Below are 22,877 nucleotides of genomic sequence, written 5' to 3' on the forward strand. Positions count from 1 at the left end.
CCTCCTTATCTGACAGAGAACACTCTTTGGAAGCAAGCCTGCAACTTATTTATTTTTACATCCTCTACAATATCTTGCAGATAAATGGCCAAAAAATACTTGTTCTAAATCTAATGTGATACCCCAGATTAGATCCTGGAACAGAAAAAGTCTAATTGAAAAACGAGTGAAATTCAAATTAAGTCTGTAGTTTAGAAATGTACCAAGGTGAATTTGTTATTGCTGTCAAATAAATGTGTAAAGATTACATAAGATGTCAATATTAGGGGAAGGTAAGCAAAGAATATACAGGAACTCTGTACTACCTTTGCAACTTTTCTATAAATCTAAAATTAATCATTCCAAAATAAAAGTTTATTTTAAAACCAAAAAACCTTGATAGAACAAATTTAATTAAATAACCATTAAACATTTTATCTAAATGTTTCCCATCAAAAGATATTTACAAAAAATTGTTACATTCGAAAGGTTATAAAAGTTATATATTTCTATATATGATATAGATGAAATACAATGAAAAGGATGTACACCAAAATGTTAGTTATTTCTCTCTGAATGGTGGGATTATAGGTATTCCCTCCCCGGCCAGTTACACTTAATTTTCCAAATTTCCTATAATAAATATGCATTATTTTGGTAATAAAGTAAGATTTTTTTTTTAATTTAATGTTCTCAAATGTATTAACTCTAGAGAAGTCCCATATTATAACCATTTATGATGTACAGCTCTGGGCTTTTCCCAAAGTTCTGATTCATATTAAATAGCACTTTCTAGAAACTGCTCCACATAATGACAGTAATTCCCACTCCAGGCAGAGGTTAAGAAAGATAGATTCAATCTCCTCTAGGTCCCTATGTTGGAGCAGAAACAGAACTGGTTCATAAAAGCCTAAAGATGCTCTCATTAGATAAAGGTGATTTGAGTGACTACAAACCACCTACACTTCGTTTTGCATGTGGTGAAAAATACGTAACATAAAATTTACTATTGTAACCATTTTCGAGTATACAATTCAGCGGCATAAGTGCATTAGCAATGTGGTGGAACCGTCACCACCACCCATCTCTAGAACTTTTTCATCATCATAAACAGAAACTCTGTTCCCATTAAACACTAACTCTTCATATCCCCTACCCCCACACAAAATCACTTTTCTATTTTGTCTCCATGAATTTAACTAATCCAGGTATCTCATATAAGTGTAACTACATAATATTTGTCCTTTTATGTCTAGCATAATGTTTTCAAGCTTTATCCATGCTGTGGAATGACATTCCTTTCTATGGCTGAATAATATTTCATTGTCTATCCTTTCATCAGTTGATAGACATTTGGGTTGTTTCCATCTGTTGGCCATTGTGAATAATGCTGCTGTGAACATGGGTGTACAAGTATCTGTTCAAGTCTCTACTTTTAATACTTTTTCTCTGTTTTTGTTTTTTAAGTACTTTATATAGTAAAAATACAGCAAATTTTTTGTTATTGTTGTTCTAAGAGGAAACAATATATTGCTATGGTGATAGTTTTAAGGATGATTTAACTAGTCTCTGGCTCCTCAACTGTGCACTGTAGTGTAGGCTGACTTCAACCACTGCTTCTTCAGCTTCATTATTTATCAATGCTAAAATCGTACTATAAAGATACATGAAGAAACAGAGCAAGTGGAAACCAAGCTTGATCATGGCTTTTTTCATGTGTGACTTCAGCTGCCCTCAACTGTGTATTTCTGTTAGATCAAACACTCCCATGTTTGGCACCACTTGGCACTATAATGAACCATACATATTTCAAGTGCCAACAGGTAAGTTGGGAAGGAGGATGAACCAGTTAAGTGAAACGAGCATTAATACAGTGACGATGGTATGGCCAATTGATTCAGGAATTACTCACTTGTTTAATGTTGAGCAACACGATCTAACATTATTGTAATCACATTCTAAATCAGGCAATGTAATTACGAAGTACTCTGAAAGGAAGATGAATGCACGGTAGACAAGGAGAAAGAAGACGAACACTATCACCTCCACCCTCCTCCAGTGTTATCCTGTTTTTAATCCTTTTGGGTACTTAGTTGTGGAATTGCTGGGTAATAAGGTAATTATGTGTTGAACTTTTTAAAGAATTGCCAAACTGTTTTCCACAACAGCTGCACCATTTTACATTTGCACCAGCAATGCATGAAGGTTCCAATTTCTCCACATCCTCACCAACACTTGTTATTTCCCATTTTTTTTTAAATAATAGTCATCCTACTCGGTGTGAGAGACACCCACATTTTATATATTCTGGGTATCCTTAACAAGCACACTATCAACAAACAATTATGTGTCTGTTAAGATTTGCCACACTAATTAACATTTGACCCTGGGCAGTTGAAAACCAAAGTTTGCTGTTTAGTCCCGGCGCTCCCCACTACACACACACCTAAAAACTTTGTGTCAAAGAAAACAGGCGTTGAACTAGACAGCCATGAGAAAGCATGACAAATGAGGACAGGAAGAGTTCCAAGGGAAATTCCGGACAGGGCAAACACAGAGGAAACCAAGCAAAGGCACAAAGACACAAAAAGAGATAAAAGAAGAAAAAAGAAAGATTAAAGATTTAGGAGAGGGAACAAGAGACCGAAAATTCAAAAGAGATTTACTAAAACAGAAATATCATCAAACTGCCACTCATTCGGATCAAGCCTGCTTCCAGAAAAGCCAGTTTGGCAGCTTGGAAAGAGGAGAGGGTAAAAGTCAAAGCTTCTGATTTGAATATTAGAAAACATATCTAAACATAATTCTGACATCTTGATCTTTTTCGGTTACTTTGCTAATCCCCATTCTGCTTTAAGTGATTTCTGAAATTAACCTGGGCATTACATAACCACAAAATTATTCAGGCATCTTCAATGAAACTCCTTTCACTAGTTTTCAAAAATAGATGTCTGGGTGTGTGCAATCAGGTAATTACAAACTTGAATGTCTCATATGCCATTCTGTCCCACAAAAGCATTTTGCAAATCGAAACATACTTTACAGTTTAAAAGATTTTTTAAAAAACACTTTCATTCCCTAATTTTTGCTGGAATTGTTCAATTTTGAAAGAAGTGTTCTATTTTAACTGTAAGATTTAACTTCTAAGCTTCTAATAAAAAAATTTTAAAGTGTATGTAAGATTTTTTTGTTGCAAAAATTAATACCTATTCCTATGACTCATTTCCTCCATTTCACACTTGAACCTAGTGGTCTGAAAACAGATTTTTTAAAAATCTTAAAATTAAAAACGTGAAAAATATTCTTTCTGAAATTATTTAAAATTCTTTTGAAATGTTTGTTATATATACATATTATATATATAACTAAATGAAATGTTATATATATATATATATCTATATATATATATCTAAATGAAAAAGAGAAAAATTCTAAATGGCACTCTGACCTATTATGCTATTCTCCCAAACTAATATCATTTCTAGGCATGACTAACTGGACACTTCTTGAGACCTTCGAGGGAAACCAGGTGTGCTCAGGGACATATATTGTAGGTGATTTAGTAAGACAAAATTTCCTTCTGAGTCAGCACTAGGAAAATATTGTTTATACTTAAAATGATACATAAGGCATAAGAAGTAATCTCAGGCTGAAATTATCTCCTCTATTTATTAAATGACATTTCAAGAACATATTTATTTACAACTAATCTCTTTATTAATCTCTGCTGAAGCTTTTAAAAATACCATTAACCAATTTCTCTACACCAGAGTATCAATCAAATTGTTTATTGAGCCTCTTTTATGACCACTCTGGCAGACATTGTGAGGAACGGAAACGAGGTAAAGCATAACTCTTGTTCCATAGAGAAGTTACTTTTTTTTTTTTAATATTTCACAAGAGCTAGTAGCCTGTGTTTGTGTATATATGTTTTGTCTTCTTTTATAATTAATTATTTAAATGCTTATCTCTCCCAACAGAATCAACATGTAAATTCCTGAGGACAGGAATAAAAACTCTTTGGAAAGCAGGTTTTATCCTTCCACAAATTTCTCATAGTTAAGTATTTGTTGATATATATAAGCAGATGGGCCACAATTTACAGTATCATGGTTTTATAGTTTATTACTTAGTTTTAGGAACTCAGCACAAGATTTCCAGTAAAATTTTTTAAATTGGTGGTTCAATGGACAAATTGGCAAAAATGAGAGTTTTTGCCAGAAAACTGGAAGTTGAATTTTGATATTATATAGGTCTCCTTTCTAGAATGTAAGGTGTAGGAGGACAGGAGATGCATCTGTCTTGGTGTATCAGTAAGAATACTTTTGCTACAAGCAACAGGAATCAACTCTGGGGGTATCTATGCACAGGGAACGTAACCAATGAGGCAGTGTGACAGAGGAATGTAGAGTAGACTATAAGAGCACAAGATGAGGAAGGGACATGGAAAGTTTCCAAGAGATTATTTCATTTAAGGTGACTCTTAGATGACAAACATGTTCCCAGGCATAAAAGTGGAGAAAGGACCATCCATATGGAGGTGCCACCCAGGGAAATAGAGTTTATTTAACGCATCGAGTAAATGGCTGCAGTTTAGTACAGCAGGAAATACAAAGTTTACGTATTTATTCATTGATTCACATTAAAATATGAGTGCTTCCTATGTGCTAGTACAATGAATGTTTATTGTCTTTTTAACTACCAGGTTTTCGTTTTCCCTTCTCAATACCAGCTTATTCTTTTCGAGAAATTACTTTATCTCTGTCCGCCAATTTCTCAACAGATAGTTTGCAGGCTAGAAGGGATTGGCACAAAATATTCAAAGTGATGGAAAGCAAGGACTTACAACCAAGATTACTCTATCCAGTAAGGCTATTATTTAGAATCAAAGGAGAGACAGAGTTTCCCAGACAAGGAAAAGCTAAAGGAGTTCATCACCACCAAACCAGTATTACAAGAAATGATAAACGGACTTCTTCAAGAAGAAAAAAAAATATATTTATTTATTTTATCAAGGTAGACTCATGGATATTTATTTTATACTTTGGGTTATAATTCTATACTATTTTCTTTTGTTGCTCAGATTATTCCAGCTTTGTCCATTAAAAAAGATTGTTTGATTTACCATAGGTGAAGAATGGTGAATTAATTCTGTTCTGTTTCTGTTTCTCTCCCCTTGTATTATCTGTAGATTTTACTTATGTATTTTGGTGTTGTGTTATTTGGTTTATCACTACACTTAAGTTTTCTTTATGGATTCTATTTCTTATCTTTTAAACTAGATTTTCTCCCCTAAATATGACCTAATTTGCTATTAATTTCTTGGCCATTATTTATTTTTTATTGCCTTACCTGCCCTTATATTTTTATCTTTTATGTTTAACCTTTCTGGGTCTCTTTATTGTGAGTAAGTTTTAAAAATGTAGCATGTAGATAGATGGGTTTTGTTTTGTGTTCCACTTTGAGAATTCTTTTTTAAAATAGGTGAGTTTATATTTATTAACATGACAATGTCTTCTGAGTTGTGTTAGTTTTTTTGCTTTCTCTTTTTAATGTTGGAAAATTTTAAATATTTTACTATCTTCTTTGTTTTGGGCATGTTTTTCTTTCTATGACCTAGACATTTTATAATTTCTGTATTTCTCCAATGGCTACCTTTATAATTGTATAATAAACTGAAATTCTCTCTATCTTTAAAAAAAATTACCTTATCTCCATTGGCCAGTTATATGGGACTTTTTCAGGGGCCTTGCTCTCATGGCTAGGGATGGGTATAGCTAGGACAATTGGATATCCCTTTCTTGAATTTTGCTCAGCCAGAGAGACAGAAAATGGTAAAAGTTCATCCAGTTTGCTCCAAATACAAAACTGTTCTTTCTATTTCTGTTTCCTGTCTCTCAGTAACAGCCCTGGACCCTGCCTACTTCCAAATCTACCTCTCCGTTCTTCCAACTGATTCTATGAGCTGATATTCCTCCTATAGATTCCCTTTGGTTTAGGTTAATCATAGTCAGGCTTCCACTGTTAATAGCAGAAGAATCTAACTGATACAGCCAGTCTCCATGTTAGCAATAAGAATATACAACTACAAAAGATGTAGTCTGGTAGCTGAAGGAAACTGGACTTTGGGCGGTAAATACACAATAGCATATACAGATGTCAAATTATAATGTACACCTGAATATTATATAATTATATTAACCAATGTTACCCCAATAAACTTAATTTAAAAAATTAAAAATAAATCAAATAAATAAAAAAGATGTGGTTCTTATTCTGAAGAAGCATGTTTTCCAGAATAGGGGCAGGGGGAGTAGTGAGGCTTCTATAAACAAACATGATTAAGTTATGTGCAAAATATAATGAGAGCATAAGGAGAGTAATCTTAAATCTGGGAAAATCAAGGCAGGCTTCACAGAAGAAAAAGCTCTTGCTGTATCTCCTGAAGGAGACAGAGGAATTTATGGATAGAGAAGTATGAAGGACATAACAAGAAAAGAGATCCGTATGCAAAAAGGAAAAACCATGGCTTATTTGGTGGAACTGAAAGTATATTTCGGAATGTGAAAAAGACCTTGTATAAGATTCAAATATGTTTGATTTTACCCTATAAACAGTGACAAAATGTTTAAGAATTTTAGGTTGCAGAATTATATGACATGATTTATATTTAGAAATATTACTGCAGACTATAGACTGAAAGAAGATAAGAGATAGGAAGTGTGAGAAGAAAGGGAATGATGGAGAAAAGGGAAGCACTAAACTGGAAGAAGAGGCTACAGAAACAAAAAGGTTATTTAGATGAGTGATAACAAGGGCACAAACTCAAAAAATTGTCATGAGAAGGACTGAGTCAAGAGCTATTTCAAAGGCAATTGACAGACTTGAAATCTCTTGGCTGTAGAAACTGAGGGAGCGATGAAGGAGAGATAGTATAGTCTAAGGTGAAGGATAAATCATAGGGCAATTGGTAATAATTAAAATAAGGCATGCAAGGGAGAAGCAAATTTGGGAAAACATAATGTGGCACCTTTAGGAGGCTGTCTTCAAGTCAAGTCTAGAGCTCAGGAGATAAGAGCCATCATGAGCCAGTAATTAAGGGAGTGGAAGTAGATGAATTGCCTAGGAGAGTATATGGAATAAGAAGGAAAGAAGAGAGCCCCAAATGGAAGCTTTATATGTAGAAAGTCTCCAAAGATGGCCCCAATGAATCATGCTTCCCACTACCCATGCCCTTGTGTAGTCCCTTCTCACACAGAATCTGAGCTGGCAATGTTCTGTATCATGATTGTGGTGATGGCTAAATAGCTATATATATTTGCCAAACTCTTCAGTTTGCATATCTAAAAAGGGTGAAGTTTACTGTATGTCAAATATACTTAAATAAATCTAAGTTTAAAAAAATAAAGAAAAGCAATAAAGCAAATGAGAAATTATGTAGTATTCTGATTCTATTATCTCCAGTGTTCTTGAGAACCAGAATTTTTAGTAATGAGAAAAATAAGGTATCGATATAATATAGAAGGTTATGTAAGAATCTCATAGTTCTGAATTTGAATTGAAAGTATCAGCAAGACTAGGGAAGTATTTTATCGGGAGGAAGGAAGGAAGGAAGGAAGGAAGGAAGGAAGGGAAGGAAGGAAGGAAGGAAGGAAGGAAGGAAGGAAGGAAGAAGGGGAAGGAAGGGAAAGAGAGGGAGGGGAGAGAGAGAGAGAGAGAAGAAACAATAACCAACCCAATAACAATAACTCTAAAACCCAAATATGGTCTTGGAATGCCTTTTCCCACTAATTAAAACAAAGCTCCTTGGGTGATTGAAAAAAAAAAAAAAGCTGATTCTAAGACTAAGGCTGGAAATGTGTAAAATGAGCCTAGAAAATCATATCACACCAGAGAGAAAGAAAAAAATATCTATCAAAAATTGATAGTCATGTTCAAAGGATTCGGGCGCTAATTTGAAGAGGTTGCCATTGGTAAAGATGGGACAGTTCGAGTATCAATAAAGATAAAAATATGTTTAAGTCCATATGTTTCACAATAATATTAGAGAAAAATTTGGTCATCTTGGGAGGATACTTATAAACTAAATTTATTTTGAAAACTGGTAAATAAAAAATTTATTTACTGAAGAATATATCTTGCATTTCCCATGAATATACCATGGGGTAGCCAAATAACTGATATAGGGAAGTTTCTCTTTGTAGAAGCATTTCAACAATACATGAAGAAGGATGATAGAACTGGAATATCATCATTTTGCAATCCCTGACGAATTGAGTCTCACTGGTTGCTGCCGACACAAAAAGAGAGCTGTCTGGACAATACGTGCTTTTTGAAGAAGAAGACAACACAACCTACAAAAAAGTCTTCCTCCCCCAAATCAAACCTGCATCAGATAAAGCCTCTAGATGCAACTATCAATTTGTAGGAAGTACAGAGAACAGAGGATAATGATACACATACTATGTTCATAAGATTGCAGTCAACAAAATCTGGACTCTGGGAAACTCATCAGGACAAATGATCCAGTATCTTCAACAAACAAATTGTGATAAGAAAAATGATTTAGAAGACCTAAATGACACATTTTACAAAAACAAATAAAGCCATGGATGCACAGTTAGATAATAAAACTGCAAGTAAAAGAAGGTAAAGATGAACATAAAAGTCAAGACAGTGGCTCATCTTCGTGGTGAAGGATTTGTCTTTGGACATAGCAATGGCTTCTGGAGTAGCTGGTAAGGTCCTATTTCCTTTTGTGAAGGGTGATTACAAGGGTATTTGCCTTATAAAAATTTATTAAGCCGTATATTAGTTTTAAGTTTTTAAAAATATTTGTGTATAAAAATTCCCCCCAAAATTTAGGGTTTTTTTTTTTTTGGTTGACCTCACAGATTGCAAGGACCTTGTCAGTTTAATCCCTTACTTTTTTTTTTTTTTTTACGCCCACAGCACCTGGTCTTCCTAGGTGGTCTCCCACCCAAGTACTAACCAGGCCCGACCCTGCTTAGCTTCTGAGGTCAGATGGGGTCAGGCTTTTTCAGGGTGGCATGGCTGTAGACCAAAACCTAGGCTTTTGATGGCACAATAAAGGTGTTTCCATCACCATCTTCCAAAACAAAAAGAATAGTAAGAGAAACACAGACATATTCATATGCCCTGACTTTTTGAAACAGTGATCTGTAAGGGAGGTTAAAAACACCACTAGCATAAACTTGAAATGTTATACCAGTTAACTTGAGATTTCACCATAAAACTGACCAAAACTACACAGCATTTTTTAGAGAAATAAAAAGCCATGCCTTGCTAAAACTGACCAATCTTGAGTGATGAATTTTGTGACCTAAATGTATAATTTGTATGATACAGCTAAAAGATAAGCCTCCATCCTCAAGACCTTCCAGCTGACAGTTCCCTGGAGCCTGGTGGTCACAACCAATGAAATTTTCATACCAAATCAAGCATAGTGTAAAGCTAGTCACAGAGGGTGAGTTATTTTATTATCTAAATTTTAAACAGTTTTTAATGTCTCCCAAAATGTAAAATGACACAACCACCTTGGAAAACTGGCAGTTTCTAATAATCTTAACTATATGCCCTACGACCCAGCAACTCTGCTTTTAAATAACTTCCCCAGAGAAATTAAAACATATGTCCATGAAAAGAGTTGTACACAAATGTTCATAGTAGCTTTGTTCATTATAGCCTGAAAAGATCTGGAAACAGTCTAAATGCCCATCAATAGGAGAACAGATAAATTATGGTATATCCATACAATAATATACTATTTAGCAGTAAAAAGAACTATTACATGCAACGACATGGATAAATCCTAAAAACAGTGGAAGAGCCAGACTCCCACTTCCCCGCTCCCAAAAAGTACATATTATATGGCTGCATTATATGAAGTTCAACAACAGGCAAATCTAATCTGAGGAAATAGAAGTCAAAATTGTAGTTGTCTCTAGAGAGCAAAAAAATTATTCTTCTCAGGAAGTTTTCTGGTTTATAAAATTAAATGTTATAGATCCCTTAGTTTGAGGAATTTTTATTAATAGAAAACTAGTTTCTCTCCACCCTCACTAAATAAATGTTGATCATTTACAGACCACTTGTTAATTTAAAGGGGTACCAAATTCTCAGTCTAGCCCTGGGAGTAACTGCCACCCCTGTCGTGAACAAGGGACATGGCAGAAAAAAAGGGGACATACCCCCGAAGGGGAGAGACAGAGAGTGTGACTTGAATACAGAAATACTTTGGCCCTCGCCATGCAGCAGAAAAAGCCAGTTATCTACCCCTTGGGTCCTTCTGGGAGTGGAAGACAATGATAGATAAAGGAAACTGCTTTGGAAAGAGGGAGTGTGGTTTCAGTTTCAGCTACTAGAGGGCAGAATTGCAGCACCAGTGATGGTAGAATGTTTCCAGAAATGGAGAAGCTGGAGGCAGAATTAGGCATTTAGCCAGTAAAAAAGCAAGAAAAGGTACAGGCCTGAAAAGGCACAGGAAACATGGGCTCAGCAGAGCTGGCAGGCAGGAATGTGGACAACCAGAAGCATAACGCTGAGGTGGCAATAGGCTACCGAAAACTGCTGCAATGCAGGGCGAGAAGGGTTCAATGGACCTCCAGAAACTGGCATTGCCTCTGACAAGGGTACCCATGGTGTAGCTACTGCAAACAAGAGTCTGTAAGCCTGTACGCCTAGATATCTATTTATTGAGGATAGGGGAATGGGGCTACTAGGGAAGGACAGTTTTCCAAGGGAACCTCCCAGGAAAGTTGGAGAGGATCCAGAAGCAAGTATAGACAGAAAATGGGGATAGCCTGTAAAAACAGAGGTTTTTCAGGGGAGTGGTAAAGAAATTCTTCTCAGTCAGTAAAGTGATGACTGAAATTTCATCAGCTTGCTTTTTCTTAATCCTAAAGCTTTTATCCCAGTTGAAATGCAATGCCCAATAAAAATGTAATACTTGCAGTATCTGTCAGTAATTTATACTATGTTGCAAATGAATGACTCAATTAAACAAATGTTAATTGAGCATCTGCTTTGTAGAGCTAGAGCTTGTATTCTAGTGAGGCTGGACCAGCAATAAACAAGTAAACTAATACATAAATATATGCAAATACATCAGATAGTCAAAGGGCTATAGTGAAAATGAATCAGATAGCAAGAAAGAGATAGACTGGACAGGTTTGTAAAATCTTCAGATAAGATGCTCAGGAAAAGCTTCTTTAAGGATAATATTTGAGTCAAGGCCTGAAAATTGAGGAGTCTGCAATGCAAAGGTCCACAGGAAGGACCTTCGGGCAGAGAGAAGAGCAGTACAAGGGTTCAGGGCTATCTTGTTTAGCTTTGGAAGCTCCAAAATAAAGGGTTGGATTTTTTTTTCTGCTTGAAATGAAAAATCATCAGAGAGTTTTAACCAGGAGAGTGGTCTGACCTCATTTACATTTTTAATAGTGCTCAGTGGAGCATCAATTCTAAGGAGGCAAGAATGGAAGCAGAGAGACCAATTAGGGAGCAACTGTAATACTTTCCATGAGAGACAATGGTGGCATGGACTAGAGAAGTAGCCAGGGAATGATGGTGCTCTTCAAAGAAATGAGAAAGACAATAGAACCAGCTGGTGATGTTAGGGGTGGGGGAATTAAGGGTTCTATTTCGGAGATGTTAAGTTTGAGATCCCTATGAGATATCAATAGAGATAACAAGTAGGCAGCTCTGGAAGATCAGGGGTGGAACTATAAACGCCATCAGTATATGGATAGTATTTAAAGCCAACTGCCTAAATGGGATCACCTAGGGACAACATATAGACCTGGCCGAAAAGAGCCCAGTCAGAGCTCCAGGTATGGGTCCTAGAAAAGGGAGGCAGGGGAGTGGAGCCAGCAGAGGAGCCCAAGGACAATCTGAGTGGTAAGACTGCCCAACTTGTGGAAATGAAGAGTTGGAAGTATTTCAAGCCAAGTGGGTGTGCCACTATGTCCAATGCTGCTGAGCTGCTGAACAAATTGAGAAAGAGAAGTGATGATGACCTTGACAAGGGTAGTTCCAGGAAGTGAGGAGGTTAAAAACCCACTGAAAACCAGGTTTTGATAAAAAGAAAAACTTTTGTGAGAAGAGATCATACAGGAGAGAGGCATACCCAGATACATCAGAAAGACTCCGTCAGGGAGCACTGAAGACAAATCTCAAGAAGAGGTTCCCAACCTGGCTGAATGCCAGTATCACTGAACAACTTAAAAACAGAAAATAAAACAAGTTTCCTGGTCCTCTCCCAGATCTACTGAATTAGTAGGTGTGGAAATTGAAATATATATGTGTGTGTGTACACACACACACACACACACACACACACACACACACAATAGTGTCCCTTATTCACAGGAGATACATTCAAAGACCCCTGGTGGATAACTGAAACACCAGATAGTACCAAAACCTGTATATACTGTTTTTTCTCTATATATACATACATACCTATGATAAAATTTAATTGAATTAGGCATAGTAAGAGATTAACAATAATAATGAATAATAAAATAGAACAACTATAACAATATACTGTAATAAAAGTTATGTGAATGTTGTCTCTTTCAAAATATCTTATCGCACTGTACTCACCCTTCTTGTGATGATGTGACATGACAACACACCTACATGATGAAATAAAGCGAGATGAATAACATAGTTCTTGTGACATAACGTTAAGCATCTATTGACCTTCTGACAATCCATCAGAAGGAGGATCATAGGCTTCCATTGATCCTGGATCATCCAGCCATGACAACGTTGATGGTTGGATCAATGTCAATGGCTGGGGATCCTCAATAGTTGGAGTTTTTTTTGCCAAAACCTTTTGGAAGAGCCTTGCAATTGGAAGTTGTTTTTTTCTTTTAACTCATCAAAGTCTTGCTGAAGAGGTTGTAATCTTTTGGGGATCATCTGGGTGACTTTAGTGCTGCATCCCATCAAGGATCTTATCCCATAAATTTTGTAAAATGGGGGTTACTTGAACACAAACATTGTGATACCTCAACAGTTGATCTGATAACCAAGAGGGCTACTAAGTGACTAAGGGGCAGGGAGCCCAAACAGCACCATGCACTGGACAAAGGGATGATTCATGATGGAGCACGATGGAGTGGGAGGGCATGAGATTTCATCATGCTACTCAGAACGGCCTGCAACTTAAAATTTATGAGTTGTTCATTTCCGGAATTTTTCCTTTAATATTTTCAGACTACAGTTGACTGCAGGTAACCAAAACTGTGGAATGCTAAACTATGGATAAGGGGGCACTACTATATATATGTAAATTATTATTTTTATTGTCATTAGTTTTTAATATAATTTTTACTAATGGTCTCTATATTTTTAAAAAGTTTCTTGGGTAATTCTGATTTAACTGATAAGAGTAGAGGTGAGCTGAACAGGAACGTTCCCACCAAAATAGAATCAATAACTTTCTCCTGGTTAAAAAAATTTTTTTTTAAGGTTAATAGGTAGAACTTTCACATGTTATCTCTCCTAAATTTTTTCTTCAGAGGAAAAAACTAGAGCTTGCTACCAGTTATCATCTGATGAATTTTAGTAGACCACAAAATGTAAAACTCAAAAATAGGTAACCATACTTAGACTTCTTACTCTTTTTCATGGATGTATGTACTCATGATGGAGATTTGATACTGCATGGTTAGAATTAGAGGGATTTTTCCTGCCATTGAAATTGCTTTTTGTACTTGATAGTGGAGGGTTTTTTTTTTAAGCGATTTTGACATTGTTATGCAAATTGCATATAATGTTTAGGTACTCTGCCATTAGGACAGGTTTGAGAATGCTTGAAACAGCTCTGAAAGCTTCTTGCTTTCCCTCTCCCTCTCTTCCTCCTCTTCTTTCCATCTCTCCCTCTTTCTGTCTCTGTCTCTCTCCCTCTTTCCCCCATTCTCCCCCACCTCCCCATTGCTCTGGTGAGCATTCCCTGAGGGAGGTCTGAAAGCTAAATCCCTATACCCTTTGAGTTCAGCTGGCTGGAAGAAAATCCCCAAATGGAAGTAATTTGATATTCTGGAAGAAGCAGGAAAAACAAAATTTAAAATAAGAGCTTTCCTCAAAGAGGCCATTGTAATACCATCTTACATGTGAATAACACTTTGCAGTTCACAGTGCATCATTATGTCTATTACTTTATTTGATCTTTATATCAAATCTGGGAGAAACTATGCTCTCATCAATTTCCCACCACTAAAAAAAAAGCAGATGAATAAATGGAGGCTTAAAACTGTTAAGACAAGTTCCAGGGTCCTTCAGGTAGAAAGTACAAACTTCCAAGACTTATTCACAATCACAGAGTAAGTAAGTGAGTGAACTCAGAAATGAAGAGGAGCCAACTATTGATACATGCCACAGCTTGGATGACTCTCCAGGGCATTGTGCTGTAAAAAGAGTGTAAAAAGCCAACCCCAAGTGGTTACATACTGATTCCATTTATGTAAAATTTTTGAAATGACAAAATTTTAGAAACAACAGTGATTGCTAGAGGTTGGGTATGGTGGAAGGAGGTGGGACAGGAGGTAGGTAGGTGTGGTTATAATAAAACAACCCAAGGGATCTTTGTGGTAATGGCATTGTTCAGTATCTACACTGCTATGGTGGATACATCCTTCGCAGGTGAAAAAAGTGCGTAGATCTAAACACACATACAAATTAGAACAAACAAAATAGAAAAAATCTAAATAATGAATTATATCAATGTCAACATCCTAGTTATGATACTGTACTATAGTTCTGTAAAATGTTACCATTGGAAGAAATTGGGTATTTCTCTGTTTAAGTTCTTACAACTGCATACGAATCTGTAATTATCTCAATAAAACGTCAATTTAAAAAAACGAATGAATCAGGGTGTGTCTAGGGGGTCTTGGTTTCTGCCTGTGTATTGTTTACCTTCCCAAAGTGTAGTGGAAAAAGATAAGGCTTTGTTCTTGGAATCCCCAGTTTGACTCAGTGCCTTTGAGTGAGTTAGAGATGGGGTATATCCAAATTTGACCCTAGAAGGTATTATTAAATCAGACCAAAAAAAATAGATTCTCCAGAATAATTAAACTCCCAGAGTGTTCCATACATTGAGAGCCAGGAATACCTAAATTTTATACTGAGCATTGCAGGATTTTTATTTTTCTGAGCCAGCTATTCTACCACATGTATCTTGAGTTTTCCCTGACTTTATGGGCTCAGCTACATATGGCGGACAGTGTTAGGGTAGGGAAAGGAGGGAACAGTAACAGAGCCTTATATCTGTGGGGTAGGGCAATTAGGGTTGATTGTGGGAATGGTGATTTTCTCTAAGTAACTATTTGTGTGACAGAACCAGAAGCTGAGTGTGGCCCTCTGACCAACAAGGCTGGTACAAGATGCTCACCCATTCCAAGCCTCAGTCTTTCTTTGCCATTTTCCTTCTCTTCATCTATCACTTAATTTTAGCTGCTTCTCTCTCCTCTATCCCCATTCTGTCTTCCTCTTGATTTTTATTTTCTTCTTTTTGCTATATTGTTCTACAATGACATTTTAATTAATACACCATTTAAAAATGCTAACAAAAAAATAACCAGATGGTCACTAAAACCTAGTATGGTTGTGGCTGTAAAGTTACTAGAGACTGCAACTCTAGTCCGGAGCACTCTCCACTATAAAACAGCTCCATGATGCCGGAGTACTTTGTTATAGGTAGAAACACCTGAGTAACAGTCTGGGCTCCAGCACTAACTCACAACTCGATCTAGAGCAGTTTGTTTCCTCACCTACAAAACAAAAGAGAAGAACTCAAAATCCCACCTCTCAAGTCCCTTTCAATTTTGTCTGAGTGCAGAGAAACAAGCCTTTCTGACCAGGAATGGTGGAATGCTAGGGAAAAAACTGGCCAATCTCTACAGAGGATGAGAAATTAGGTTACTTCACTTGGAGCCTTTCCAAGCGGCTGGGTATTCCTTTGGGACAGGAAGTTATCATCAAACCATGTTCTATCAGCCCGAAGCTGGCCAACACTATAATTACATTTAGGCCTTAATAGCAGGCAAAACCTGTGTTGGACCAGAAAGGGGGCAGTTAATCAGGAGAGGAGATATCTGACCTGTGCAGAATGACTGTCAATCTAGAAAAGGGAGGCGATTCATTTCATGCATCCAGGCAAAGGTTTGGGTGGGGTGATTCCAACAGCAGCAGAAAGAAGGACAAATTGGTTCTCATTAGAGATTGAGTGAAGAACAAAAAATGTAAATAGATTCAACTAATGGAAAACATTGAAGAAAGAGAAATTGCTCTTCCCAACGCTGATTCCCATAGCAACAATAACCCCCTACCCCAAAGCCCTAACAGGTTAGGGTCAAAGTGAAGGAGGAATTTATCTCTGGGGAAGGATATACAAATGTTTATTGTGCTCTTAGTACAAGCCAGACACTTTCATGGGTGTTATCTCATTTAATTTTCACAGCAATTCTACAAAGTATTAATATCTCCATTTTGTACCTGAGGAAACTAAGGCTCAGGGAAGTTAAGTCACAAAATAGCACCTTGGGCAGAACTAGCATTAAAGCTTAGTTTGTCTGAGTCCTAAACCCGAGCTTTGTAAGTTCTTTTTAGTAGCTGCTGAGCCACCACCTACTCCAAAGTCTCTCATCTGGCCTCGCCACTGACCATACTTGCTCACACACTAATGATAGCTCTAAGAATGCTTTTTTAACTGGCAGTGGGCAGGGAGCAATGGCCCTGATTTTGAGTCAGAAAATCCTGAATTTTAATCTTGGATCTGCTAACTTGGTGCCCGTGGGCTTCATCTTAAACCTCAATATTAATTTATTTAAATTAGGAATAATATTAAAGACCTAGAGCTATTGTGAACATAATATTGTAAATGTAAATCAGAAGCTCAATGCTTGGCACATAAGTGCTTAATAAAATGATAGCCCTTAAATTATATTAGTGAACCTAGGCAGTGACCCTCTAGCTAGGCTGCATACTGAAATCACCTGGAGAGCTCTAAAAACACCAAGGCCCGGGCTGTCTCCAGCACTAGAGATTCTGGTTTAATAGGTCTGCAGTGCAGTCTGCGAAGGGAACTTTACAAACTTCAAGTGATTCTAATGTGGTTCTCAAGACTTGTGCACATGCTTCTGAATCACCAAGAGGACACGTGAAAACAGTTGTCTGGGCTCCATCCCCAGATTCTACATCTGAAATCTAAAATCTTTTAGAACTTCCAAGCTTTCCAGCTTCCTTAATGAAAATAACATTATGCTAACTGCAGTACAGGTAGTATATCTCATCTAATCCCCAGAACAACCCTGTGATTATTTTTCATTTTATAGATGAGGAATCCGAGGTTCAGAGAGGTTAAGTGACTTGTTCCAGGGCTCACAGCTGCTAAGTGGACAGAGCCAGTTGGGCTTCCATGCACATCCTCTTAATCAAGACTCTATAGTGTTTCTTTTCCTTCTAATGCAATTGTTTTCTATCTTACTGAAATCTTCAGACCTTGGCCTCTTTTTTCTCCCAGTCTCTCATCCATCATCCTTCCTTCCTTCCCTCTCTATCCATGGCCAACGGTGGGTGGGGCCTGAAAATCTGCATTTCTAACAAGTTTCTAAGTTGATATTGATATTGCTGGTCTGGGGACCACAGTTTGAGAACCACTAGCCTGGAGGAAGTGGGAAGAAGACTGAAAGAGAAGAGTATTTGTTTTAAAACCCCACACCAAGGAATCATGGTTCTTTATGATTCACAAATCATTTGCTTCTAAAAGCAGAACATTGTTCCAAGCCTGGGTTTCCTTAAATGAGTTGGTTCAGGGTTATTGGAAGATGTGGTTAAAGTGCCTAGGATCTGGTAGTTGACACTGAGTGGGCATCCAACACCTATTCTAGTATGCAGCCGCAGAGCCACCTTTGCCCTAAGACCCAATATATTTAGAACAGAAAATCCAATCAGGAAAGGAAATATTCTTTTCACATCGCTAGACAAAAACTTCTGCCCTCCACAAAGGAGCCTTATTTGGGAGTCCCATATATACAATGGCTTTCTTTCTCAAACTCTGCACAACAAAGTATCATGAGTTTACTCTATTAATCCTCCCTGGAATATTTGCAGTTTCAAAGAGACTGACGGAGTGTGCAGTTAAACACAAAGACCTGAATTGCTTTAAATGGAACTGTGTAGAACTAATAAAACTGCCTTTCAGGTGGAGAGCTCAGCAAGAAGCCACCAAACTGTACCACTGGGTAGAGTGCTCCCCTTCCCTCAGTTTCCCTGTTAACTCAGAAGCACTGTAGGGTGAAGAGACAGGATGATACAGAGTAGCGTTTTAGCAAGGTCTCTGCAGGGAAGTGGAGAATGGATTTAAGAGAGCAACTGTAGAATCAGTGACACTGGTTCAGAGGTTATTGGAGTAGTTGAGATGAGCAACTGGTAGGGAGAAGGGCAAGAGGAAGCAGAGATAGAGAGGAGTTGCTGGGCACAAGATTTTTAAGGACCAAGAATCTGCAGAGCATTGTGATACACTGAATGTGAGGGGTGACAGGGAAGGAGAAAAGTCCAGCGTGATGCAGGATTCTAACCAGCATGACCCACAAGGGAGTTTTGAAAGATGAGTGGGTTTACAGGTAGAGAAAATAATAATGAGTTTAGTTTGGGATATATGGAATTCATATATCTGGAACAGCAGAGTAGAGGTGTCAATAAGCTAACACTTACTGATCAAATATGACAGATACTGTGATAAGTACATTATAAATCTTATTTCTTGACTCTTTTAGACAGGTACTCCTATTTCCAGATGAGATAAAGAATAGATAAGCTAATAAATTGCCTACAGCAGGTGGTAGAATTAGGACTGAAGTCTAGCCTCTGAACTAGAGGATATTAGCATTTGGAAGAGAGGTCTGCACTGAATTCTCACCAAGATTTGGGAGTTATCAACAAGTGTAGCTGGAGCCATGGCAGTTAACTAGAGAAAGTGGAGAGACATGGGTGTTCAGAGGGTGAGAAATCTGCAAAGGTCATCAAGTAGGCCAGCCGGAAAGGTGGAAGGAGGACCACAATTGGCTGTTCCCTTAGAAACCAAACAGAAGGCAGTGATGCAATATGCGAAATATCATGTAAGAAGGGATTTAGCAACTTCTCATTGATGACCTTTGCCAGAATAAGTTTCAGCAATATGTGAGAACTAAAGGTAGAAGATTATTGCTGAGTTGAAAGAGAGACCAAGAAAGGAGGAGGAAAAGATAGCATTTTTTTTTAAGGTGATGGCTTGGAAGAGCAGAAAAGATAAAAAGCTTTAGCAAGAGGACAGTCTAGGAAAAGCTTTCCTTATTGAGAAGAAAGGTTTGAAAATACAATTTTAAAAATGTGCACATGTATATGTATATATGTATTTATCTATCTATCTATCTATCTATCTATCTATCTATCTATTTATTTATTTATTTATTTTTACGCCTACAGCACCTGGTCTTTTGATGGTCTTTCATCCAAGTACTAACCAGGCCCAATCCTGCTTAGCTTCTGAGATCAGACAGGATCGGGAGTGTTCAGGGTGGCATGGCCGTAGTATATGTCATTTTTAATCATCCAATCTTTTGTATTATGAAATCTTTCAAGCACACTGAGAAGTATGACGATGTAATGAACAGCAGTGCATCCTCAGCCCACCTGTCACATCCCAATGTTTTGCCATATTTTATATATAGATATATATTTTATGTTAAAAAACCTACTTCATGTTAAGTTTTCAAATGGTGAATATTATTTCCTGCTTTCTTAGAGTCTGTTGAGATAATGAGCTGATTTATTTTTACTCGTTAAGTGTACTGGCCCTTTGCCTTGCGTGGTGATGCCTATGTAGACAGGGTGGAGAAAACTTGACTATGTGCAGCAGAGTTGGGTTGCACCCACATTCAAAAACAGTATTAATCTGAAAATTTGTTCTTTCTGGTTATTCTTGTCAAGTTTTTAGAATCAAAACCACATTATCATATTCATCAAAGGGTACAAACTTTCAGTTATAAGTTCAAAAAGCCTAATTTACATATAGCATAGTGATTGTAGTTAATAATAATGTACTGTATACCTGAAATTTGCTGAGAGTAGATCTCAAGTGTTCTCACCACACACTTATACACACAATGGTAATCATGTGAGGTGATGGGTATGTTAATTAGCTTGACTGTAGTATTTTCACAATGTATATTCATATCAAACATCACATTGTGTATCTTAAATATATACAATTTTTATTTGTCGATCATACCTCAATAAAGGTGGGAAAAACATTAATTATAAAATAAGCAAAACTGTAAAACATATCCCACCTTTAAAAAAAAGTAATGTAATACACATGGGGATTATGTAATATAATATAATATGAGGATTACACAGTTTTTGAAAGTTTGGAAAAGTCCTTTAAGGGTCTTTGGTCAAGTGACCATTTTTCCCAAAACAACAATATCTTTGTTGATTTTTCCCATTTTAGTCACTGTAAAAAAAAAAATTAGAAATGTTTTATGTAAAAAAGAAGTCTTTGTATCTTACTCATTGAAGAGAAGCACCATTAAATTTCATCTACATCCTCCCAGTCTTTTTTTCTTTTTCAATTGGATTATACATATATATCTTTTATAACCTGTATTTTTCTTTTATTGACAGATTTTGGCCATCGCTATGTTAATACACTGGAAATTATACTGTTTCTATGCCTCATCAAATATGGATAGTTTCTAAATTTTTTATTCTTAAAAAAATGTGAACAATCTCTGCTTCGTTTTTTAAATATTCATATTTAAACATTTGCTTGGTAAAAATATTTAAAGTACAACTGCTGGGTCAAACGGTAGCCACAAAAATTTTGATATTTCTAAAGGTACTCCAAAAAAGTTCTACTACTTACCCTCCCAGCAATAGTACATAAAATGGTGGCTTTTTGTTGTTGTTCTAGTAATCATTTGATAAGCGCCGGTTTCTTTCTCTCCTGTGTATATATAGAGCATCATGGTTTCTTTAGCTACCTTGAGGTTGGTACTCTGACGCTATTATAGTTACCCTCTTCCACTTCTTTAGCACATTTTATAAGTTTGTGGCTTAAATTAACATTTTTGTCACTAAAAAAATGTTTGAGTTATATCATTATTTCCTTTCTATGATTTTGCTACTTCAAATTTTCCTTTTATTTTATGAACTAAGCTTGTGGTTTCTCAAATTTTTTGTCCATAGCCAAAGTATTTATTTGTCATTAATTATATAAAAGACAAAAAATAGAATTGATAAACCAATCTATTCTTTAAAAATTAACAATGATTTTTCAAATATCTAATTTTATATAAAATATGGCAAAATGTTAAGATATGGCAGAACTGAGTTGTTAAGAGGTACTTTGTTTCTTTTTATAATCTTTAGATAGAAAACTTAATTCATCGTGTTTCTTTAAAAATGTACTATTGTAAACATTTAAGAGTAAAGAAGTGTTCTCTAAATGCTGACTTAACAGCATCTAATATGTATCTTATATGTGGTGCCCAGCTAGCATAGTCAATAGAGCATGAGATCTTTAATATGTATCATATTTTTATTTTTGTTGTTTAGAAAACTGATAATATTGTGATCTGGATTTGCTTTATAAACACAGGTTTCATATAAGAGAATATATGTATATATACATGTATATGTACACACTCATATATACATACATCTGTATGAATTAAAGACATCGCATTAAAAACATATTTGAAATTTTGTTTTGTCATTAAGAATGCCATATATGGAAATATCTTGAAGTATTAACTATGTATATCTTTGTCCTATAATACAGAAACAAATTATGTAAACCTTACAACTTTACTTGAAGACAGTATGTTTCTCCACATTCTACCAGTAAGATCTTATCATGTATAAAGTCTACTGTGAATTTTCCAGTTCTGTAATTTAATTCTTTCAGCATTATGGGAGTGACATTAACTTTTCAAATACACTCTACTATAATGGTTCCTTTTCATCTTTTACTCTGCTAGATTTCAAAATGAGTTTGGTAGCTCTTTGATTTCGCTCATCTAGGCAGTGGGAACCATGTGTACAAAGGAAAAAGGTGTCACACCACACATCAGAGGGGTAACTGTGAGTGGTCTGGCATGGCTGGATGACAGAGAGTGATGGAAGGAAAGGTGATGGCCAGGAGAAGGGGAAAAAGGAAGCCAAGGTCTTTGAGATCTCAGTAAGATCAAAGAATAGCTGCATTCAGAGGAAAAAAGGCCCTATAGGGTCTTGATTAAGAGGATGTACATGGAAGCCCAACTGGCTCTGTCCACTTAGCAGCTGTGAGCCCTGGAACAAGTCACTTAACCTCTCTGAACCTCGGATTCCTCATCTATAAAATGAAAAATAATCACAGGGTTGTTCTGGGGATTAGATGAGATATACTACCTGTACTGCAGTTAGCATAATGTTATTTTCATTAAGGAAGCTGGAAAGCTTGGAAGTTCTAAAAGATTTTAGATTTCAGATGTAGAATCTGGGGATGGAGACCAGACAACTATGTTTTCACGTGTCCTCTTGGTGATTCAGAAGCATGTGCACAAGTCTTGAGAACCACATTAGGATCACCTGAAGTTTGTAAAATTCACTGAGTAGTTGTGGGACTTGGAACAGATCACTTAACCTCTTTGAGCGTCAGATTACTCATCTGTAAAATGAAGAAAAATCATAGGGTTGAGGATTAAAGGAGACATAACTACCCATACAGCAGTTAGCATAATGTCCAGCACATAATGAGTATTTAATAAAAATGTTACTTTAAGAAGCTGGAAAGCTTGGCAGTTCTGAAAGATTTCAGATGTAGAATTATACTTAAGAATAAATAA

At 36.4% G+C, this 22,877-nt stretch overlaps 1 non-coding gene and 2 pseudogenes across 1 annotated transcript; all 3 read right to left on the bottom strand.

Moving 5' to 3' along the window:
* Positions 1-1,512: 1,512 nt before the first annotated feature.
* LOC120614324 (protein cornichon homolog 4-like) lies at positions 1,513-10,639 on the bottom strand (annotated as a pseudogene).
* Positions 8,923-9,041, bottom strand: LOC120614325 (5S ribosomal RNA). Its single transcript, XR_005655933.1, has one exon. It is a non-coding gene; the product is annotated as a 5S ribosomal RNA (ribosomal RNA).
* An 8,825-nt stretch (positions 10,640-19,464) lies between the features above and the next one.
* Positions 19,465-19,581, bottom strand: LOC120614343 (uncharacterized; annotated as a pseudogene).
* Between the last annotated feature and the right edge of the window lie 3,296 nt (positions 19,582-22,877).

The sequence above is a fragment of the Pteropus medius genome, unplaced genomic scaffold, assembly GCF_902729225.1.
Source record: "Pteropus medius unplaced genomic scaffold, Ma_sr-lr_union100, whole genome shotgun sequence".
NCBI classification, from domain to species: Eukaryota; Metazoa; Chordata; class Mammalia; order Chiroptera; family Pteropodidae; genus Pteropus; species Pteropus medius.